Source organism: Durio zibethinus, chromosome 9 (assembly GCF_047325235.1).
Source record: "Durio zibethinus cultivar Kanyao isolate XHJ-2024 chromosome 9, ASM4732523v1, whole genome shotgun sequence".
Classification (NCBI taxonomy): domain Eukaryota; kingdom Viridiplantae; phylum Streptophyta; class Magnoliopsida; order Malvales; family Malvaceae; genus Durio; species Durio zibethinus.
The window spans coordinates 19,017,429-19,041,402 of NC_143170.1; the positions used below are offsets into that span (position 1 = coordinate 19,017,429).

The 23,974-nt window shown below is 41.0% G+C and overlaps 2 pseudogenes; both read left to right on the top strand.

The window, feature by feature from the left end:
* The first annotated feature begins 17,299 nt into the window (after nt 1–17,299).
* LOC149516848 (25S ribosomal RNA) lies at nt 17,300–20,331 on the top strand (annotated as a pseudogene).
* Nucleotides 20,332–20,832: 501 nt separating this feature from the next.
* LOC149516849 (25S ribosomal RNA) lies at nt 20,833–22,571 on the top strand (annotated as a pseudogene).
* The last annotated feature ends 1,403 nt before the right edge of the window (nt 22,572–23,974 follow it).

Sequence of the window (23,974 nt, forward strand, 5' to 3'; positions counted from 1 at the left end):
ATTAGAATACAATATACAACAACTTAACAATAAATAACAGCTAAAATAAAGCTCAAAAAGTTCACTCACATGTCCTAGCTAGGGTTACATTCTAATGATAGGTAGATATGGCTCTAACCTAAGGTTAGCTTTTTATGTTTTACTACATCTGGTTTGGATTAAATCTAGAGCTTTCCAAATTGTTCTCACATCATTGTCCATCAAAAAACTAATAAGACACTCCAATCCTCGCCCATCATAATCTACAAATGAAAAAGAATCAATTTGAGTGAGAATATTTCACTAGCCATTGCGGAGATTATCATCTTATGAGAGTGTAGATACTTTACTCCCTCCTAAGGAGGATAGAGCCTAGGTATAGAGCTCATTAATGTACATGCATGTGATGCGTGTATGGAAAATGTATATATATATATATATCTTTATTCACAATTTTCACAAGCAAACTCAAAGAATAAAAGAATGAAAATAAATGCAAACAAAAATGATCAATAATTTAAGACCAAGCAAATCATAAAAATTAGGATAATTCAAAAATAATTAATGGCCTAATTCTCAATGTCCCTAGTAAAGTCACCAAACTATCATAATGTATAGCTAGACACAATCTAAGGAGTTGCCACCAATCTTTCATCTAGGTGTGACTAGCCACCTAATGAATCTATCCATTTAAGAAGCTCCTAAGCTTGATTGAGGGTCCCTAAAGAATAGGTTTTGACCTTCTAAACATAACTCAATTTGAGAGTTTGGTTACATGTAAGGAAGGTTATAGTACCCCTACAATGCCTATCCTAAAAAATGGTACCATTTAAATTTAAATTATTCTAAAGTTTTATAGTTCTAATGGTCTTACATTTGATATTGGAAATAACTTTTCAGATTCTCCATCAATCTGGCAGAATTCTTAAAACTACTTTCTCACCTTGAAAAGATTCAAGAATCCCATTTGTTTTTTTTGAAGAGGCTTCATCATTGGAAAACTTAATCAATTTTATTTTTTATTGGAAATACATCTAATTTTTCCACCATTTGGGCTTAAATTAGAGATATTTTCTCACCAAGAAATCTCTTAAATAATCATCCATTTACGATTATTAAGAATTTTATCATAAAAATTTATTTTTATTTTTATTTTATTTCTAAAGTTTTCACCATTTGTGTCTATTTAGAATCTAAACTCTTGTTAGTTTCTTAATTTTTGGAAAGGAAATAATATGGCAATTATTTTTTTAGACTCCCCTAAATTCTTTCACCATTTGGGTTAAATTTAGAAAAAATGTTTCACCTATAAATCTTGAAAATTCAACCATTTTTTATTTTTCTTAAGATTTCATCCTTGCATAATTGTCAACTATTTTCACACAAATTTTTAAGTTTTATTTTTAATTTATAAGTTTTTTTCTTTGGAAAAGAATACAATTACTTTTATTGAAATTTCATTCAAATTATTTCACCATTTCAGTCAAATATAGAGAAATTCTTCCCCTAGAGATTTTTTTAAAAATTTACCATTTGAAATTTCTAAGAATCTCATAATTGGATAATTTTTAATTCATTTCCAAAATTTATTAAAGTTTTATTTTATATTTTTTATAATTATATTTTCTAAAATAACTTCTTTTAATTCTCCTAAAAATTTAATCATGTAAGACATTTCAAAAATAAGTAAATAAATAAATAAACTAAAAAATAAATAAATGAAAATGAGAAGAAAATACAAAAAAAAAATAGCTTGGCTTGGCTGATATCACGGCTCGACTGTAGGCCCGCAAACTAGCTAGAGCGACTTAAGAGACAGCTTGGCTCGACTTTGCTATAGCTTAATTTAATTCACTATTCATAGGGCAAAACGTTGTTGCTTTGTTTAAGGTATAAATAAATCCAAAAAATAAAAAATTTTCATTTCTTCTTCTCCTCTTTTTTTCTTCAAATTCTCTTCAAACTCTCTCTCATTCTTTCCCATGATTCCTGATCGTCGCTACCGGTCTTTGCTTTGCCATCAATTGCCATGCTTTACCATTGGCTGACCATTGATTCAACCCAAAATTTCACCACTATTTCCTTTCAATTTCCTACTTTTAAAGCTAGGCTCCGATTTCTAAAACTCAACCTCTAATGTCTCAAATCTGAAGTCAAAGTTGTAAGATTTCACCATCTTTTTAGCCTCTTTCTACTTCTGGTCTTGCCAATCTTTAGGTATGTTGATCACCTTCCTCCATTTTGCACTTTCACCATTTTTTATCTTTAAAAATCTCAGGTTATCGTAAACTATCATTGGTACTACCACTAGTAAAAAAACAAAATCTTTTTTTGTATTGAGCTGATTGTGCTTTCTATCTATCGTGGCTATTTTTTTATGCTAGGCTACTCTATATGTTTCTTGACAATCATTATGTATGTTGTGCTTACTAACAATAGGCACTTATTTGATGAGAAACTATTAATGGTAGTAGGTCTTGGTTCAAATAGTGGAGGGCTGTAATGGTGCTTACAATGTAGCTATCTTACTACCATAGTGTTAATGAGGACTCGATTACTTGACAACTGGTGGTGGCCTTTTAGATCAAAGCTACTATCATTTTCCTTGTGTATATTATTCTTTTGGTGAATTTATTGTTACGAAATTGGATTATGAGGTTCAATTTGAATTTTTGGCTTATACTAGTGTAGTCTAGAAGTAGAGATAAGGATAGTGGTCTTGGGAGAAAGAAAAGATAAAATGATGGTGGGTGCTATAAGCAGATGGCTGCTAGTGGAGATATTTGTGTGTTGCCCATTTTTGTTCACCCTTTTTCTTTATGTGTGATTGCATGTCTTTTTATAATATAGTTCCCTCACTTGAATAGAGTTTTACCCATGATTAAAATCTTTAAATCATGTTTATCTTTTCACTAGATTGTAACTAAATAAAAATCCTTTCCATTCAAATTAAAATATCATTTGAGGATAGTAGTTTAACTCAACCTCGTCTCCAGTCATCTTTAGTCATTCTTCTAGCCAATTACAATTCTTTTTTTCTTTTTTTTCTTTTTTTTTTTAAAAGGATAAATGAATTTTAAACCTCAGACAAAATGGGGTGGTTACAAATGGTGTTCTCCACTGTAACTAATTCGGTCAAGGGATAACATCCCTCCCTCAAGCATCCAAGTAAATAAAACCAATTGCCTTTGGTATTTGTTATACAGATGGGCTTACTCTTGGTGTACGCACTTGCCTCGAACTCTATTGGCACACATTGGCCCCTAGATCGATTCTTGTTGCATGCCATTGATAGCTCTTGGCCTTTGGTTCTTATAGGAAATGACATCAAACACCATGCCTCAAACACCGTTAGTAAATGCTGGCACGTAGTGCAAACCCTTTCCTCGACCACCATTGGCATAAGTGAGCCCTTGGTATGGGTTATTTCCTTGAACACCTCTTTGGCAAATGCTAGCACTTGGGGTGGGTTATTGCCTTAGAAACCTCTTTAGTAGATGCCAACACTTGGTGCAACATATGTATTGTAACCCTTCCACCCAAGGCACTTATCCATCCCTCGATCATTATCAGCACCAAATGGCGCTTAGTGCATACGTCATGAGCCTTGGTTTTAAGCCAAATTTTGTGTGGCCTTGGACAAGGAATTGACTCTACTGCCTAGGTCAGCTTATGAAACTTAAATGCTCAACATAACTCTAGCTTGTCAAAGATTGTGCTACAATCTAGGCCTTTAAGAAGGCTACAAATCTAATTCTCCCATCACTGTGTTCAGACATGCCTGCACTTACGTCTAACTGTGCACATGCACCTTAATCATTAGTCCCTCACTTAGGTTTGATTTGTGCCCACGTATCACTCACCAGCACTCGCACCTGGGCCTGGCTTAATTTTGCTAAACCTAAACACATTACTTAAGTCTTTAGAGTCTTGATCACTACCCATACCACTATTTTGGGCTAGTTTCCCATGACTTAGGCCTTTAGTAGGCCTCAAGGCCTGGTCCCCCTCGCTATCAGTCCTTGTCCTGCTAGAATTAGAATTGTTACTCAACTCAGAGAGAACCTTAAGGCCTAGACTAGCTTACGGATTGTGACACATGCTCATGCCTCGACCACCATTGGGATATGTTAGCCCTAGGTCTCGGCACATGCTTCGACCTCAATCGACATATGTTGGCCTTTTATGTGCGTAGTTCCCTTGAACTCCAACAGTACATGCTAGGCCATGCACCATGTGTACCATGACTAGGCAATAGGTAGGTTCAAGCACATCTTTATGTTTCTGTAGTGCCAATGCCATTTTTATGGCTAGTCAACTCATCTAGGCACACACTAGCACCCCGTATCTGGGCTTGGCTGAATTCTACCAAACTTGAACACCATGCCTGAGCCTTTGGAGTCTTCATCACTGCCCATACCACTATTCAGGGCTAGTGCCCTTAACCTAGGCCTCTAGTAGGCCTTAAGGCCTAGTCCCCCTAGAAGTTAGACTCTTTCTTACTAGAACTAGAATCGCTCCTTGACTCAAAGAGAACTTCTGGGCCTAGACTAGCTTGTGGACTGTGACATAAGCATATGCCTTAACCACCATCAAGACATGTTAGCCCTTGGTTTTGGCACATGCTTTAACCACCATTGGCATGTCTAAGCTTTTTGTATGGGTAGTTCCCTTAAACACCATAGACACATGTTGGGCCACATAGAGTGCGGGTATCCTGGGCCTTAATGGCACACAATGCACACCACAATTGGGCAGTAGGTGGGTTTAGGCACATCTTCATATTTTTGCTATGCCAATGCTATTTTTATGGCTTGTAAATTCACATAAACGCTCACCAATGCCTGTACCAAGGCCTAGCTCAATTTTGCCAAACCTAAACACTGTGGCTGAGCCTTTGAAGTCTTGATCATCGCCTATACCACTATTTTGGGCTAGTTCCCCATGACTTGGGTCTCTAATAGGCCTCAAGGCTTGGTCCCCCTAGTAATTGGACTCTTTCCTGCTAGAACTGTAAATGGTCCTTGACTTGAAGAAAACCCTTAGGCCTAGACTAACTTGCTGACTGTGACATATGCATATGCCTCGACCACTATCGAGACTTGTTGGCCCTTGGGCTCAGCATATGTTTCGACCACTAATGGCACATGTTGACCCTTGTATAGGCATTTCCCTTTAACACCATTAGCACAAGCTGGGCCATGCACCAAGCATGGGTATCCTAGGCCTAAGCTATACACATGTGTACCACAACTAGGTAGTAGGTGGGTTTAGGCATATCTGTATATTTTTATAGTGCCAATGCCATTTTTATGGCTTGTAAATTTGTATAATGCTCACCAGTGCTCGCACCTAAGCTTGGCTTAATTTTGCTAAAGCCAAACATCATGCTTGAGCTAGTGGAATCTTTATCACTACTCGTACCACTATTTTGGGCTAGTTCCCTATGGCTTTAACCTCCAGTATGCTCGAAGGCTTGGTCACCTAGCTGTTAGACTCTACCTTACTAAAACTAGGACTACTCCTCGACTCGAAGAGAACCTTTCAACCTAGACCAGCTTACGGATTGCAGCACATGCTCATACCTTGACTGCCATAGGACATGTTGGCCCTTGGTCTTGGCACATGCTTTAACTACCATTAGCATATGCTAGCCTTTTGTGTGGGTAGTTCTGTTGAACACCATCGACATGTGTTAGGTCATGCACCAAGTATTGGTATCTTAGGCCCAAGCCTCCCACTATGCATACCAAGAATAGGCAGTAGGTGGGTTCAAGCACATATTCATATTTCTACCATGCCAATGCCATTTTTATGGCTTGCAAATTCATATAATGCTCACCAATGCCTGTACCTAAGCCTGGTTCAATTTTACTGAACCTGAACACTAAGCTTAAGCCTCTGAAGTCTTGATCACTGCCTATACCACTGTTTAGGCTAGGTTTTTGTGACCTAGACCTCTAGTACACCTCAAGGCCTGGTCTCCTTGGTTGTCAGACCCTATCTCGTTGGAAATGGAAATGCTCCCTATCTCAAAGAGAACCTTTAGGCCTAAACTAACTTGTGGATCATGACACATGCACATGCCTCAACTACCATCGGGACATGTTGGCTTTTGGTCTCAGTCATACTTTGACCACCACTGGCACATGCTGGCCCTTGGTGCTTGCAGTTCTTTCAACCATCATTGGCACATGTTGGGCCACGCACACCACGATTAGGTGGTAGGTGGTTTCAGGCACAACTTCATATTTATACCATGCCAAGCCATTTTTATGGTTTTAAATTCATATAATGGTCTCCTAAGCCTTCATGTGAGGTTTCATGCCAAGATGACTCATTTTTTTATTTTTCACGATTGTCAAAATTCTTTGCTATTTGGGATTTTTTGAAATTTTTTTAGAAAGAGTTTGGGACCCAAATTTGGTATACATGATCATTGTATTTTTATTGGCACCCAAAAAAAATTCAGTTAAAAAATTGAAATGTAAAAGATTTTATGGCCAATTGAAAAAAGTGTTCCCATTTCAGACACTTGAATGGTTGCTGGCTGCGAACCTGTGTAAGCTCTTATTCTCTTTAAGGGGGTGTGAGTTATCAAGGTTCCCTAAGGGATTAGAGGCCAATGTAAGCGCCAAAGATTAGCACCTATTGCACATCATGTGCGTACACACCATGGCCCCCTTCCCCCAATCATCAAAACCCACCCTTAATGCTATCGGTTCGATTCTTCTGTAATGCTTCAACAATGGTGCCCTAGGTAAAAAAATAAGGCTTCAGCACATGCCTAAGCCTAGCATGTGCACCAGAGCCCAGAATTAAACTTTGGCCAAGGCTTCGACCATCGTTGGCACATGTTGGTGCATGGTACGGGCAAATGCCTCAACCAGCATTGGCACAAGCTAGACTTTGGTATAAGCACTTGCCTTATCACTATCGGCACATGTTGGCCTTTCGTGATCGCACATGCCTTAATCAACATCAGCATAATCTGGACCTAGTGTAGGCACATGCCTTGAACAACATTAGTAGAAGATGGGCTTTGGTATAGGTGTTTACCTTAAATAGCACCAGCATATGTTGGTCCTTGCTATAGGCACTTACCTCGAACACCATTGCACATGTTGGGCTTTGGTGCGGGCACATAACCACCATTAGCACCTCTGAACCCTTGGTATGGGATATGCCTATTTGAAAAAAATGTCCCCATTATAGACACTTTAACTGCTAGCATATCTGTAAAATTTTTCATGCTCTTTAGGGAGTGGTTGTACAAGCCCCATACCCCCCATAAAGGGAATAGCTGTACATGATAGGCCTATCATTGCATACATCCATGACAATGTTCCTAGAGCAAAATTTAGGTTGTGCATGCCATCTAGCCATGTCATCTGATGACTGGTTGCTTTGGTGACTCGTAGGAGCCCACAGCTTTGACTGATTGGCATGCATGTGAAAAGGGGCTCAATTGTGCTGAGCTCAACCTGTGCCTACAGCTAATGCTGGCCGAGACCCCAGACCAAGTCATATTAATGCTTAATATGTGATGGGGTATTGTAAGTGACAGAGTAGCCTTGTTGCCATAATCCATTGAGATTCAGCCCTTTTTCCCTTTGATTCATCCCTTCACCCCATACCCACCGAAGTCCTCTTACTAAATTTTTTTACACTGCACCCTTTTGGGGTTAGGGATGAACGGTGTTCTCCATTGCAATCAATTTGGCTAGGGGATGACATCCCTCCCTTAACGTCCAAGTAAATGACAACCAAATGCTCTTGGTATTTGTTACAACGATAGGCTTACCCTAGGTGTAGGCACTAACCTAGAACTCCATCAGCATATGCTGGCCCTTAGATCGGATCTACCTGCATGCCATTGATAGTACTTGTTCCTTAGTTCGTGTGGGCAATCACACCCAACACCATCGGTAGATGCTAGCCTATTGTTGCCTTGGACAACATCAATAGATGCTAGCCTCTTGGCTCAAGATGTTACCTCAGACACCATCGCCAGATGCTAGCACTTGGTGCGAGCACTTGCTTCAACCACTACTGGCGTAAGTAGGCACTTGGTGCGTGTTGTTGCCTCAAACACCTTTTTGGTAGATGCCAACACTCGAGGTGGGTTGTTGCCTTAGACACCTTTTTGCTCTGGACACCTCGACCACCATGCACACCATGATTGGACTATGGGTGGGTACAGGCACATTTTCATATTATTACTATGCCAATGCCATTTTTATGGCTTGTCAATTCATCTAAGCCCTCACTAAGGCCCACACCTGGCCCTGGCTTAATTTTGCTAAACTTGAACACTATACTTGAGCATCTTTAATCTCAATCACTGCTTGTGTCCTTGTTCTAGGCTAGTGCCCCATGACTCGGGCCTATAGTGGGCCTTAAGGCTTGGTCCCCCTAGTAGTTGGACCCTTTCTCGATAAAATTGAAACTGCTCATCCACTTGGAGAAAACCCTTAGGCTTGGACCAGCTTACAAATCGTGACACAAGCATATGCCTCAACCACCATCAAGACTTGTTGGCCCTTGGTCTTGACACATGCTTTGACCATCATCAGCACAAGCTGGCCTTTGTTTAGGTTGTTCCCTCAAACACCATCGACACATGTTGGACCATGCACCATGCACAGGTATCTTAGGCTTGGGCCACACACAATGCACACCATGATCGGGTAGTAGGTGAGTTCAAGCACATCTTCATATTTTAGCCATTGCAAAAGTTATTTTTATGGCTTGTAAATTTACATAAGTGCTCACAAGTGCCTGCACCTGGGCTTGGCTTAATTTTGTTGAACCTAAACACTATGCCTAAGCCTCTAAAGTCTTGATCACTACCTATGCCACCATTTTGGGCTAGTTCCCTGTAACTTGGGCCTCTAGTAGACCTCAAGGCCTGGTCCCCCTAGCAATTGAACCCTTTTTTAATAGAACTAGAACTACTCCTTGACTTGGAGAGAACACCTAAGTCTGGAGTAGTTTGTGAACCATGACACATGCACATACCTTGACCACCATCTAGACATGTTAACCTTTAGTCTTAGTACATGTTTTGACCTCTTTTGTACAGGCATTCTCTCAAACACTATCGGCACATGTTGGGTGTCACTAGCCATACATTCCTTAAACTAAAACTTTGTTCATGAAGCACCAAGATGGCTCATAGTTGAGGTCAGCCTTTCATGAGTCCATTTTCCAATGGATAGCTTGATATCGATCCTTCAAGCCGCATACTTGTGAACCTTTCTTAGCTCTGACCTCGTAAGGTCACACATTCCTAAAATTAACAAGGAGAAACCTAATTCCCATCTACTTTAGTAGCACACAAGTCTCAGGGTGGCCCCAAGCACCTATCTCTGCCTACAAATATCAAGGTCTCGAGCATTGACACACCTTTCACATAAGGGCACATAGCACATCTCCATTAATAGCACACAAGTTTCAAGGTGGCCTTGAGCACCAATCTCTACCCATAAACATCAAGGTCTAAAGCACCAACCCAACTTGCACATAAGGGTTCAGAATGTTGGTTCCCAAAATATTATCTCATTATAGCATGGTGAAAACCCAACGCCATGCTCGCCTGCATCTTACACAAGCTTTTACACCTCAATCCCAAAGGCACAACACAGATGTTGGTCAACAGCTAGCCCAAAGCCACACTAGGTTCATCTCATCCTGTGAAACTTATATCTGAGGGCCTCAACCCTTAGCCTCATTCTATGTTGCTCACATGCATGATAGACACTTAACATCATGCCTATTCCACCTCAGGGAACTCAAGTGTGGTACTTGCCTATAGCATACCTCTACAGATTGGCCATAGGGTCTAGTAGCATACCTACCTACTTGCACACTCATCCCTCAGGCTTGATGGTGCCCTTCTTGTGCAAACACCATGTCATGATCCTTCTTGCACAAGTAAGGGAAACCTATGGGCATAGCAAATGTTATCACCTAACCCTATGGTTCAATGCAAAGCCATGATACGAGGTCCCCTGGCCTTAACCATCCCTGAGTTTACCATGACTCGAGGAGACACCATGCCACATTCATGGCCCAATGATGCCCACCCACCTAAACACCACATGTGCCTACGAATAGCTCATTTCAAACTAAATAAGCCTCGGCCTACCTACTAGCTAAGGGGGTGGTGGAAAGCTGAAACCAGTCAACCCTTTATAAAGAGCTTAAGAGATTTTTCAGCCATCCTACTAGGAACTATAAGACTGTATAAAATGGGGACATTTTTCTCCCTGACCATTTTAAAGCCTTTCTTCACCCAATTCAGGGCCCAGTGACCTTTTTCTATGTCACCAAAGTTGTTAGATTCTGGTCATTGCTCCACCAACCCATTCGATGGTGCTCACATACGGCTTTGGCTGGCTACTAGGCCCTAGGGTGCCTGCACACCACCCACACACTGGCTTACACTTATCTCTCCATCATGGGACTAGGGCACACATTGGTCACACATTTTATTAGCATCATGTTCCCATGTTTACATTGCATGCTCACTACTTTAGGACCACTGTCCTACCAATAAGGCCTCAACACTACTCAATTTAGGGTCAGTCATGACAGGATCTAGGCACACTAGGGCTTGATTAGGACAATCTCCCCCATTTACTATGTTGATGCCTTCATCAATGGCAAGATGACACCTAGTGCTCTTGTTGCAGAAATTGACATTTTCCCATATGCCCCACACTTGTGACCTCAAGGATTAGGTTAACATCTCATTGCATGAGGCATCAGCTATGGTACTCATTCATTGCCAATGTAGATGGTCTCATCCTACCTCCACTACACCTCTGTGCTATCATTACATATGATTACTAGACTTAACCTATTGCTTGCTAAGTGCCACTACACTGCTTCACCCATGATCACATAATGTTATGACCTGGAGGCACCCTCGTTGATTTTGACCCTTAGTCAAATGATGGACCACCTACTTTGCAACATATTGGTGTGCCCCATTGAACATGACTCATCACACCAACGCACGCCTGTGGCATTGACTTTTCAATGTGTCCCCCTAGATGAAGTGCTTAGGTCAACTACACTTATACGACACCACCCACAATAGACCCTAGCATGGTGGCATTTAAACACTTTGGTCATCTCACAACTTAGGTCCTCTCAGCCACTCCAAGATTTCCTTTTTATGTGGCCTTTTTTCCAACTGCCCTCATGGTGGCCCCTTAATGCTTACTATCTCAAATTCAATAAACTCATAGGCTCTATTGCCTTAGCTCAATACCATCAAAAATCAAAAGTCTCTTCCACTTTTACATGAAATCAACTCGGCTCAGCACGTAACCATGTCACCATGATGGTTTCACAACTTACCTGCCTTGACTTTGGCATATCTCAAAGGGCAACTCAAAGTTTACACAAAGCTCAATGATCCGCCGATCAACTCGATCACACTGTTCATGACTGCTCCATCTTAGGGTTCACCAACCGACTCGATACTTAAGGTCCAATGACTTACTTGAACTTATGGCCATCCTATTGGCTAGCATTTACTAAAAGACTCCATATTTGGCTCAACTTAATTGGCTTTTCTCTATCTTGCTCAAACTCATCTAGTTTGCTGACTGGAAGCAAACTTGAATGCCAATACCATCAGCTTTGCTCAACTCAACCAGTCTTCTAACCCATACAACTCAAGGCCTTATTAACTAGCCAACTACCACTTACCCATTCTATTGAACTTCACATTGCTATGCTCTATCACCATCACATTACATAAGGCCTTTTCTCTTGGCCAACATAAACACGATCTAATGATCGATGAAATCTCATGATCCTCTAACCACAAGAACTCATGGTCTGCTAACCATCACAAATTTATGGCTTTAATCCTTAGCCAACTTAAACTCATCTACCTCTACAGAATGGCTCCACGCTTGGACCCTAAACACTAGGCTTATACCCCTGTTAGGGCATTTATACCACACAATAAGTACACATGTTAGCAACTTCATCTTAATATGCATAACTCCTGTCCTTCAGCACAAAACTCATTCGACCCACATGGCCACAAACAACACCCTTTCAAGGTGTATGCCCTTTTCACATTTTGGTATCAACATGATTTTTCCAACCAAAGGGCATCGCACCTTTCGCTAGGTGAGGCTAAACTCTCATGCCCTTTCACATGGCATCCAAGAGCCTACTTAAAGGCCTTCCACCTAGGCTAATTTTTCCTAACTATTGCCTCAATGGCTAATCTCAAACCCACATAGCCACTATATCATGATCTTGCCTTAATAGCTCTATTTGACCTTAGCACCACCTCAATTTATTGTTAGTATGCCTATACCTAGGGTTGCTTTAGTCTCACAATTGAGCCAAACATGGCTCTAAAACCAAAATATCATGGGCCATGCATTCTTTAGACTAAAACCACACATCCTTGAGGCACCAAGATTACTCATAGTCATGGTTAGCATTTCATAAGTCCATTTTCCCATGGATAGCTCGATATCGAGCCTTTAAGCTATATACTTGTGAGCCTTTCTTAGCTCTGAACCTGTAGGGTCACACATTCCTAAACTCAATAAGGAGGAAATCGACTCCCATCACCGTTGGTAGTATAAAAATCTTAGGGTGGCCTCGAGCACCCATATTTTCATATTTTAGGCTTGGGTCACGCACCATGCACATTGTAACCTGGTAGTTGGTAGGTTTAGGCACATCGTCATATGTTTACCATGCCAATGCCATTTTTATGCCTTGTAAATTCATATATTGCTCACTAGCGCCTGCACCTAGGCCTGGCTTAATTTCACCAAACCTAAACACTATGCTTGAGTTGCCAGAGTCTTGATCACTGCTCGTACCACTATTGTGGGCTAGTTCTTTATGACCCAAACCTCTAGTATGCCTCAAGGCCTAGTCCCCTTGGTTATTAGACTTTATCCTGCTAGAACTGAAATTACTCATTGAGTCAAAAAGAACCTTTAGGCCTAGACTAGTTTATAGACTGTGGCACATGCACATGCCTTGACTGTCATCGGGAAACGTTGGCCCTTGGCCTTGGCACATGCTTTGACCACCATCAGCACATATTAGCTTTTTGTGTGGGCAGCTCCTTCAAATACCACTGTTACATGGTAGGCCTCACACCAAGCACGGGTATCCTAGGCTTGAGCCACACATCGTGCACACCATGATTGATCAGTAGTCAAGTTTAGGCACATTTTCATATTTTTGCCATGTAAATGCCATTTTTTTGGCTTGTAAATTCATATAACGTTCATCAGTTACCAAACCTGATCACTAGGCCTGAGCCTTTAGAGTCTTGATCACTGCCCATACCATTGTTCTAGGTTAGTTTCTTGCAACCTGGACCTCTAGTATGCCTCAAGGCTAGGTCCTCTTAGCTGTCAGACCCTATCCCACTAGAATTGGAACTACTCCTCGACTCAAAGAGAACCTCTAAGCCTAGACCAACTCATAGACCGTGACATATGCACATGCCTCGATCGCTATTAAGACATGTTGACCCTTGCTCTTGACACATGTATCGACTACCATTAGGACTTGTTGGCCTTTTGTGCAAGTAGTTCTCTCGAACACCATTAACACATGCTAGGCTATGCACCATGCACAAGTATCCTGGGCATTCGATGTGCACCATGCGTACCATAATCGAGCAATAAGTGGGTTCAAGCATGTCTTCATATTTCTGCCATGCCAATGCCATTTTTTATGGCTTGTAAATTCTTATAATGGTCCTTTAAGCCTTAATGTGAAGTTTCATGGCAAGATGATTCATTTTTTATTTTTCATAATTTTTGAAAATTTTCATAATTTGGGATTTTTTAAAAATTTTTTTAGGAGTTTTGGCCCCAAATTTGGTATACGTAATCCTTATTTTTTTGTTAGCATCCACACAAAAATTCAACTAAAAATTGAAGTGTATAAGATTTTGTGGCCATTTAAAACAAAAATCTTTATTTTAAACACTTGAATGGCTACTAGCTACGAACTTGTAAAAGCCCTTATACTTTTTAAGGGGGTGTGAGTTGTTGAGGCTCTTTGGGGGACAAGGGATGAATATAAGGGCCAAGGACCAGTACCCATCACACATCATGTGCGTGAACCCCCAGCCCCTCCCCTAATGTCATCAGTCAGGTTTTTTTACAATGCTCCAATGATGGCACCCTAGGCAAAAAAATATATAGCACTAGCACATGGCCGAGCCTAGCATGTGCACTACATCTTGACTATCCTTAATCCATGCTAGTGTATGGTGCAGGCACATGCCTCAACCATCATTGACACATGCTAGCCTTTGGTACAAGCACTTACTTTAACCACCATCGACACAAGATGGCCTTTGGTACGAGTACTTACCTTGACCACCATTGATATATACTGGCTCTTGGTGATGGCACATGCCTTGATTAGCATCAATATAATTTAGACCTGGTGTGGGCATATGCCTCCATCAGCATCAACAAAAGATGACCCTTTGACCTCCAACACCATTGGCACATGCTAGCTTTTAGTATGGGCACCTATCTCGACCACCATCGGTATAAGATGGCCTTTAGCGTAGGCATCTACCTCAACCACCATCAAAACATACTGGTCTTTAGTGAAGGTATATGCCTTGATTAACATCGACATAATTTGGACCTCGTGTAAGCACATGCCTTAATCAGCATCAATAGAAGATGGCCCTTAGTGTGGTCAATTACCTCAAACACCATTAGTACATGCTAGCCCTTGTCGAGAGCGTTTACTTCAAACACTACTGGCATATGTTGGGCCTTAGTGTGGGCATATGCCTTGACCACTATTGGCACTTATGAACCCTTGGTGTGGGATATATCTATTTGAAAAGGGTATCCCCATTACAAACATTTTAATGTCTACTACTAGTATATTTGTAAAATCTCTCATGCTTTTTAGGTGGTGGTTGTTTAGGCTACCCTTCCCTTATAAGGAAAGTAGGTGTGAGTAATGGGCCTGTCATTGTGTACATCCACGACAATGTCTTTGGAGTAAAATTTGGGTTGTGCATGCCTTCTAAACATGTTGTTCGACAATTGGTTACTTCAGTAAGCTATAGGAGCCCATGGCCATGATTGGTTAGCGTGCATGCAAAAAAAAGGTTGAACTATGCCAAGCTCATGCCTATGCTTGTGGTTGATGCTACCCTAGACCCCAAACCAAGTCCCTAAATTAGGCAATAGCTCATTAAGGTGGTGCAAGTAGAAACTATGGTTGTGACGTTGGTTTGTCCAAGTTTATTAGGTATTTGGTAGTCTCATGGTCTATTCTCATTGAACATAAAAATGCCTTGGCCTAATCAAGCTTGTGCATGCAGCTGATATTGTCCAAGACCTCATGAACAAGTCCCTAAATCAAGTAATGTCCCCTTAGGATGGTGACAGCAGAGTTTGCATGTATGGTCTTGGAGCATTAGTGGTGTTGCACAGTTGTTGCCTATTGGATGGCAAGTGCAGTCTTGTGGCTCTTGCTTGTGTTTTTTTCCATGCCAAGTGGTTGTGGCATGGCCTCATATGTCATTTCCTCCACTCCCTTACCAAGTAGTTAATTGGGTGGGTTGTGGACAAATGTCATGGATGCTGCCATTTGTACGTAACAGACATATGAGTGGTGCTGTGGTTGTTCATGTTGGCAAGGTCCATGCTTGATGCATTGAATTTTCAAGCCATCATCCTTTTCAATCACCCTCATGTGGTCATTATACCATAGGGGTTGTTGCAAAACTTAAGGTGTGAGCTTGGGTGAAACGATCATCAATGCAAATCTTGGTGGTAGTAGCAAATATTCAAATGAAAACTTTGAAGGTCGAAAAGCGGAAAGGTTCCATATGAATGGCACTTATACATGGGTTAGTCGATCCTAAGAGATGGGGAAAGCCCATCCAATAGCACACCCAACACGAGCTTCAAAAGGGAATTGGGTTAAAATTCTTAAACTAAGACATGGCCACTGACGGTAATGTTAGGGAGTTCAAAGACATCAGTAAAGGCTTAAGAAAAGTTATCTTATTTGTTTAATGGCTTTCCCACCCTAGAAATAGCTTAGCCAAAGGTAGGGTTCAGTAATTGGAAAGGCATCCCACATCACATGGTCTCTAGTGCACCCTTGATAGCCCTTGAAAATCTTAAGGACTAAGCATTGCCCATGCCTAGTTATACTCATAACTGTATTCAATAGCTTCTATCCAATGGAACAATGTGGGCATGGGAAGTCAACAAAATGGATCTATAACCTTAGGAAAAAGATTAGCTCTAAGGGTTGGGCATAAGGGTCCCAATCTCAAACCTATCGACTATCAATGCATTGTTTAAGCTGCACTTATGGTAAAAGTACATGCTGGCCTTTGGTGAGGGCACATGCCTCGATCAGCATCAGCATAATTTAGACTTGGTGTAGCCACATGCCTCAATTAGCATTGACAAACTATGGCTTTTCGTATGGGCAGTTGCCTCGAACATCATAAGCATATGCTGACCCTTGTCGTGAGCACTTATCTCAACACAATTGGCACATGTTGGGCCTTGGTGTGGGCATATTCCTTGACCACCATTGGCACCTATAAACCTTTAGAGTGGGATATGCCTATTTGAAAAAAATGTCCCCATTACAGACACTTTAACGTTTACTACTAACATATTGGTAAAATCTCTCATACTCTTTATAGGGTGGTTATCCGAGCCCCCCTCTCCCTCTATAGGTGGGGTAGGATTGCATGGTGAGCCTATCATTATAGACATCCATGACCATGCCCTTGGAGTAAAATCCATGCTGTGTACACCTTTTGGTCATGTTGTCTAGTGACTAGTTGGTCCAGTGACCTGTAAAAGCCCATGGCCTCGACCAGTTTATATGTATACAAAAAAAGGGCTCAACTATGTCAAGCTCAAGCCTGTGCCTATGGCCAATGCTACCTCAAACCCTAAACCATGTCCCTAAATTAGGAAATCGCTCCCTAGGGTGGTGTAAGCAAAAGTTGTGGTTGTGGGCTTGGTTTGGCTAAGTCACTTAGGTATTTGGTAGTCTTATGGTCCTTTCTCATCAATCATAAAAATGTTTTAGCCTAGCTAAGACTGTGTATGCAACTGATGCTACCTAAGACCTCAGGAACAAGTCCTTGAATCAGCCAATGTCCTCTTGGGGTAATGACAGTGGAGTTTGTGTGTGTGGTCTGGCTAGACCAAGCATTGGTGGTGTCATGCCATCATTGCCTGTTGGATGCCAAGGGTAGTCTCATGGCCTTTGCTTGTGTTTTTCCCATGCCAAGCAGTTATGGTATGGCTTCACACATCATTTCTTTCACTCACTTGAGAATTAGGTGCCCCAGACATTCAAATTATAGTTTGGAGAATCATCTTTAACAATGGACAAAGCCCAAGTCCCCTAGAAAAAGGCACCAAAAAAGGTGAAAGCCCTATTGTGCTTAGACATTATCACACCACAGGCACTATCTGCAAGTCTAGTTGTTTGGGAATGCAGCCCCAATTAAGTGGTAAATTCACTCTAAGGCTGAATATAGGTAAAACACCAATAACAAACAAGTATCATGAGGGAAAGATGGAAAGGACTTTGAAAAAGGAGTCAAAGAGTGCTTGAATTTATTGGGACGAAAAAGATGCGGCTGACAATGCACCTTGATTAGATGTGGAATAGCAAGAGGTAGTTTATTGATTAGCTCAGGGCATGGACCAATATGGGTCATGATGGTGGCCCAAGCCCAAGCTTTGGATATACCCATAAAGACATCATTACCGTAATAGTGGAATGTAGCATGTACCATCTCGACATGCCTTGGCACTAGCGTGCTCTTGGCATCGATCTGGGGCTCTTCATCCAGCCCATCTTTAAAGACAAACCAATGAGTCTGACATGTGTGTGAGTCAGTGGGCTAGAAAACCTATAAGATGCAAAAAAGCTAATTGGCGGGATCCTTCGAGGGTGCACCACCAACCTTGATCTTTTAATAAGGGTTTGAGTGCGAACAAGCCTATCAAGATCGAAAAGATGGTAAACTATGCTTGAGTGGTGTAAAGCCAGAGAAAACTCTAGTGGAGAACTACAGTGACACTGACATAAAAATCATTCATCTGACTTAGGTATAGGGGTGAAAGACTAATCAAACTATCTAGTAGCTAGTTCCCTCTAAAGTTTCTCTTAAGATAGTTAGAGCCCTTAGCAAGTTCTATTAGGTAAAGCAAATGATTAGAGGCATCAGGGATGCAACATGCTCAAATTATTCTCAAACTTTAAATAGGTAGGATGGAACAATTGCTTCATTAAGCTGCACCACGGAATCAAGAGCTCCAAGTGAGCCATTTTTGTTAAAAAAAAATGGTGATGCAAGGTGAATTAAAAGCTAGGTTACAATGCCCAATTGTGTGTTAACCTAGAACCCATAAAGGGTGTTGGTTAATTAAGATAGCAGGATAGTGGTCATGGAAGTCAAAATTCACTGATGAGTGTGTAACAACTCAACTGCTGAATCTACTAGCCCTAAAAATGGATAGCATTTAAGTCATGACCTATACCCAACTATCGAGGGAAAGGCTAGGCCCTGATGAGTAAGAGGGCATAGCAGTCATTGTAAAACCCAAGGTGCAAGCCTTAATAGTACAACGTTGATGCAGATCTTTGGTGGTGGTAGCAAATATTCAAATGAGAATGACATTTGCACATGGGTTAGTCAATCCTAAAAGAGGGGAAAGCCTACTAATAGCATGTCTAGCACAAGCTTTGAAAAGGAATCAGGTTCTGAACTAGGATATGGTGGCTAACATCAACATTGAAAAGTTTAGAGACTTTGGTGGGGGATTTAAAAAGAGTTATCTTTTCTATTTAATAGCCTACACACCTTGGAAATAGCTTAGCTGGAGGTAGGGTCCAATGGCCAGAAGAGTACTAGATGTTGCATGGAGTCCATTGCACTACTGAGCTATTCCCACAATGAGAGTAGGTCATCATGTGTCCACCAAGGGATAGACTGGGAATGCCTCCCTTGAAGGCCTTTCCTAGGCAATGAATAGTTAACTTAAAATTGGTATAGACAATGGGAATTTGATTGTTTAATTAAAATAAAGCATTGCGATGGTCCTTGTAAATGCTCACACAATGAGATTTTTTCCTAGTGCTCTAAATGTTAAAGTGAAAAGATTCAACCAATTAAGGATAAATGGTGAGAGTAACTATGACTCTCTTAAGGTAGCCAATTGGCTCATCATCTAATTAGTGATGTGCATGAATGGATTAATGAGATTCCCATTGTCCTTGTCTACTATCTAGCAAAACCACAGCCAAAGGAATGGGCTTGGTAGAATCAACAGGGAAAGAAGACCTTATTAAACTTAACTCTAGTCTAACTTTGTGAAATGACTTGAAAGGTGTAGGATAACTGGGAGCCCTTAAGTGAAATTGAAATACCATTACTTTTAATGTTATTTTGCTTATTCCATGAATTAGAGGCAAGCCATGATGCCTTTTTTTAGACCCAAGGCTAGCCTCAGTCCATTAATCTGGGTGTAAGACATTGTTAGGTGGCGAGTTTGGCTGGGGCAACACTTTTGTTAAAAGATAACATAGGTGCCCTAAGATGAGCTTAACAAGAATAGAAATTTTATGTGGAACAAAAGGGTAAAAGCTTGTTTGATTCTAATTCTAGTATGAATACAAATCATGTGGCCTATTAATCTTTTAGACCTTCAAAATTTTAAGCTAAAGGTGTTATAAAAGTTACCATAGGGATAACTAGCTTATGGTAGCTAAGCATTCATAGCAACATTGCTTTTTTATCCTTTGATGTCGGCACCTCCTATCATTGTGAAGTGGAATTCACCAAGTATTGGATTATTCACCCACTAATAGGGAATGTGAGCTAGGTTTAGACCATTGTGAGACAAGTTAGTTTAACCCTACTAATGGTAGCATTGTAATAGTAATTCAACCTAGTATGAAAGGAACCATTAATTTACACAATTGGTTATTGCACTTGGTTGAAAAGCCAGTGGTGCAAAGCTACCATACACTGGATTATGAGTAAATGCCCTAGGTTAGAATCTGGGTTAAAAGCAATGACACACTATTTACTTGATTGGTAACCTGCAGCAGGGGCCCATCACTCCCAGGTGCACATGTCATAGGTGTAATCCCTGAGGTGGACAAACTAAATGGCCTCTTTGGAGCACAATTCCCACCAAGTAGTGGGTAGAATCCTTTGCAGATGACTTAAATATGCAATAAAGTATTGTAAATGGTAGAGTGGCCTTACTGCCATGATCCGCTGAGATTCATCCCTTTGTTGCTTTGATTTGTTCCTCCTCTTAACACCACTCAAATCCTTTCACTTCATTTTTTTAACACTGCACCCCTCTAGGTTAGGGATGAATGGTGTTGTCCATTGTAATTGATTCAGTTGGGGGATGACATCTCTCCCTCAAGTGTCCAAGTAAATGACAACCAAATGCCTTAGGTATTTGTTACAAGGACAGGCTTACTTTTGGTGAGGGTACTTGCCTCAAACTCCATCAACACATGCTAGCCCCTAGATTGGTTCTATCTGTATTCCATCGACAACACCTGACCCTTGGTTTGTGTAGGCAATCGCATCCAACACCATCGATAAATGCTGGCCCATTGTTACCTTAGACACCATTAGTAGTTGTTAGCCCCTTGGTTTGGGATGTTACCTTAGACTTGGTTGTGAGTCCACGACAACAATAGTGCTATGATCATTGATAGTAATGCTTTCAACATGCCTTATCTCCAGTGACATGTGCTCATTATCCATCCAAACCCATTGGACCTATCACATAACAACCTTAGGTTAGGTGGGATTACTCGTTCAATTTAAGCATATCAATAAGCATAAGAAAAGAAGCTTACTAGGATCTTCTAGTAGTAGCGAGCAAAATGAGAATAGCCTAGCTTGAGAATTAGGTGCCCCTGATGTTTGAATTGTAGTTTGAATAAAAATCCTCAGTGGTGGATTGGGTTTAAGTCCCCTAAAAGGGGGCACTAAAGAGGGTGAAAGCTCTTTTGTGCATGGGCCTTGTCATACAATAAGGCATTGTCTATGAGTTTGGTTGTTTGGGAATGTAGGCTCAATCAGGTGGTAAATTCCATCCAAGGCTGAATACAGGTGAAAAACTAATAGCGAACAAGTATTACAAGGAAAAGATGAGAAGGACTTTGAAAATAGAGTCATAGAGTGCTTGAAATTGTTAAGAGATAAGTGGATGGGGGTAGGTGACGCACTCTATTTGAATGTAGAATGGTAAGGGCCAATCCACTAATCAGCTTAGGGTGTGGATTGATGTGGGTCATAGTATCAATCCAAGTTTAAGCTTTTGATATGCTCAATGAGATATCGATGCCATGATCATAGAATGTAACATGCACCATCTTGATTTGCCTTGGCACTAGCATGCTCCTGATGTCGAACTATGGGCTTTTCATTTGACTTGTTTTGAGACATGAACCAAAAAGTCTAACATTTGTACGAGTTAATAGGCTAGAAAACTTGAAAGGTATAAGAAAGTTGATTGGCGAGATCCCTAGTAGGTGCACCATTGATTGACCTTGATCTTCTAAGAAAGGTTTGAGTGTAAGCATGCCTATTGAGACTTGAAAGATGGTGAACCATGCTTGAATGGGGTGAAGCCAAAGGAAATTCTAGTGGAGGCCCATAGCAATACCAATGTGCAAATCGTTAGTCTGACTTGGGTATAGGTAGGATGGCACAGTTGTTTCACTAAGCTATGCCATGGAATCGAGAACTCCAAGTGGGCCAGTTTTGGTAAGTAGAACTGGTGATACGAGATGAACCAAAAGTTGGGTTATAGTGCACAACTACACACTAACCTTGAACCCACAAAGTGTGTTGGTCGATTAAGATAGTAGTTTGGTGGTCATAAAAGTTGAAATTCACTAAGGAGTGTGTAACAACTCACCTATTGAATCAATGAGCCCTAAAAATAGATGGTGCTTAAGCATGCGACCTATACCCGATTGTCTAGGCAAGGGCCTAGCCTTGATGAGTTAGAAGGCATGGCGATCACCATAAAGCCTAGGGCACGAGCTTAGGCAGAGTGGCTATCGATGCAAATCTTTGGTGGTAGTAGCAAATATTCAAATGAGAACTTTAAAGGCTGAAGAGGGGAAAGGTTCCTTCTGAATGGCCCTTGCACATGGGTTAGTCAATCCTAAGAGACAAGGGAAACCCATCTAATAGTGCATCCAACGTGAGCTTTAAAAAGAAATTGGGTTAAAATTCTTGAACCGGGATATGGTAGCTAATGGTAACATTAAGGAATCTAGAGATGTCAATAGAGGCCCTAGGAAGAGTTTTTTTTTTTTTTGTTTAATGGCCTACCCACCAAGGAAATGGCTTAGCCAGAAGTAGGATCCAGTCATTAGAATAACATCGCATGTCATGTGGTGTCCAATACACCCTTAGAGGCTCTTGAAAATATGGAGGATCAAGTGCCATTCACACACAATCATACTCATAACTGTAGGGAGCCATTTCTTGATTTAAGGACATGGTTTAGAGTCTGGGTAGCATTAGCCATAAGCACAAGCTTGAGCTTGACACAGTCGATCATTTTTTCTGCATACACTCCAATCGATCAGGGCTATGGGCTTTTACGAGTCACTGTAGCAACTAGTCACTAGACAATAAGATCGAAAGGCCTGCATGGACTGGATTTTGCTCTAGGGATATTGCTATAGATGTAGCAATGACAAGCCTATCATGCAATCTTACTCCATTTATGGGGAAGAGACGGGGGCTTAGACAACCACCCCATAAAGAGTATGAGAGATTTTACAGATATGCTAGTAGTAGACATTAAAATGTTTGTAATGGGAACATTTTTTTCAAATAGGCATATCCTACACCAAGGGTTTATAAGTGCCAATGGTGGTCAAGGCATGTGCCTACACTAAGGCTCAGCATTTGTCAATTATGTTCGAGGTAAGTGGTCGCAGCAAGGGCCAACAGTACTTATGGTGTTCGAGGTAACTGCCTACACCAAAGGCCATATTTTGTCAATACTGATTAAGGCATATGCCTACATCAAGTCTAAATTGTGCTGATGTTGATCAAGGTATATGCCTTCACCAAGGGCTAGCATGTGCTTTGCCATGAAAGTAGCTCAAGCAATGCATCGATAGCCAACAGGTTTGAGATTAAGACCCTAATGCCTAGCCCTCAGAGCCAATCCTTTTCCTAAGGTTATGGATCCATTTTGCTGACCTTCTTTGCCTACATTGTTCCATGGACTAGAGGCTATTGACCTTGGAGACTTGATGTAGTTATGAGTACAACCAGGTATGGACAACACTCAATCCTTAGGATTTTTAAGGGCTATCAAGGGTGCACCAGACATTACGTGACCTATGGTGCTTTGCCAACCACTAGACCTTACCTTTTGGCTAAGCCATTTCTAGGGTGGGAAGCCATTAATCAAATGAGATAACTTTTCTTGAGACCCTTACCGATGTTTTCAAAATCCCTAACATTGCTGCTAATAGCCACATCTTGGTTTAAGAATTTTAACCCAATTCCTTTTGAAGCTTATGCTGGGCGTGCTGTTGGATGCATTTCCCTTATCTCTTAAGATTAACTAACCCATGTACAAGTGCTGTTCACTTGGTACCTTTCTCCTCTTCAGCCTTCAAGGTTTTCATTTGAATATTTACTACTGCCTCTAAGATTTGCACTAATGACCACTCTGCCAAAGCTCAAACCTCAAGTTTTGCAACAACCCTTAAGGTATAATGACCACATTAGAGAGATTGAAGAGGATGATAGGTTGACAGTTTGATGCGTTAAGCATAGAGCTTGCCAACATGTATAACCATAGCACCACTCATATGCTCATTGTGTATAAGTGGTAACATCCATGCACACTTGTCTACAATCGACCCAATTAATTACTCGATAAACGAGTGG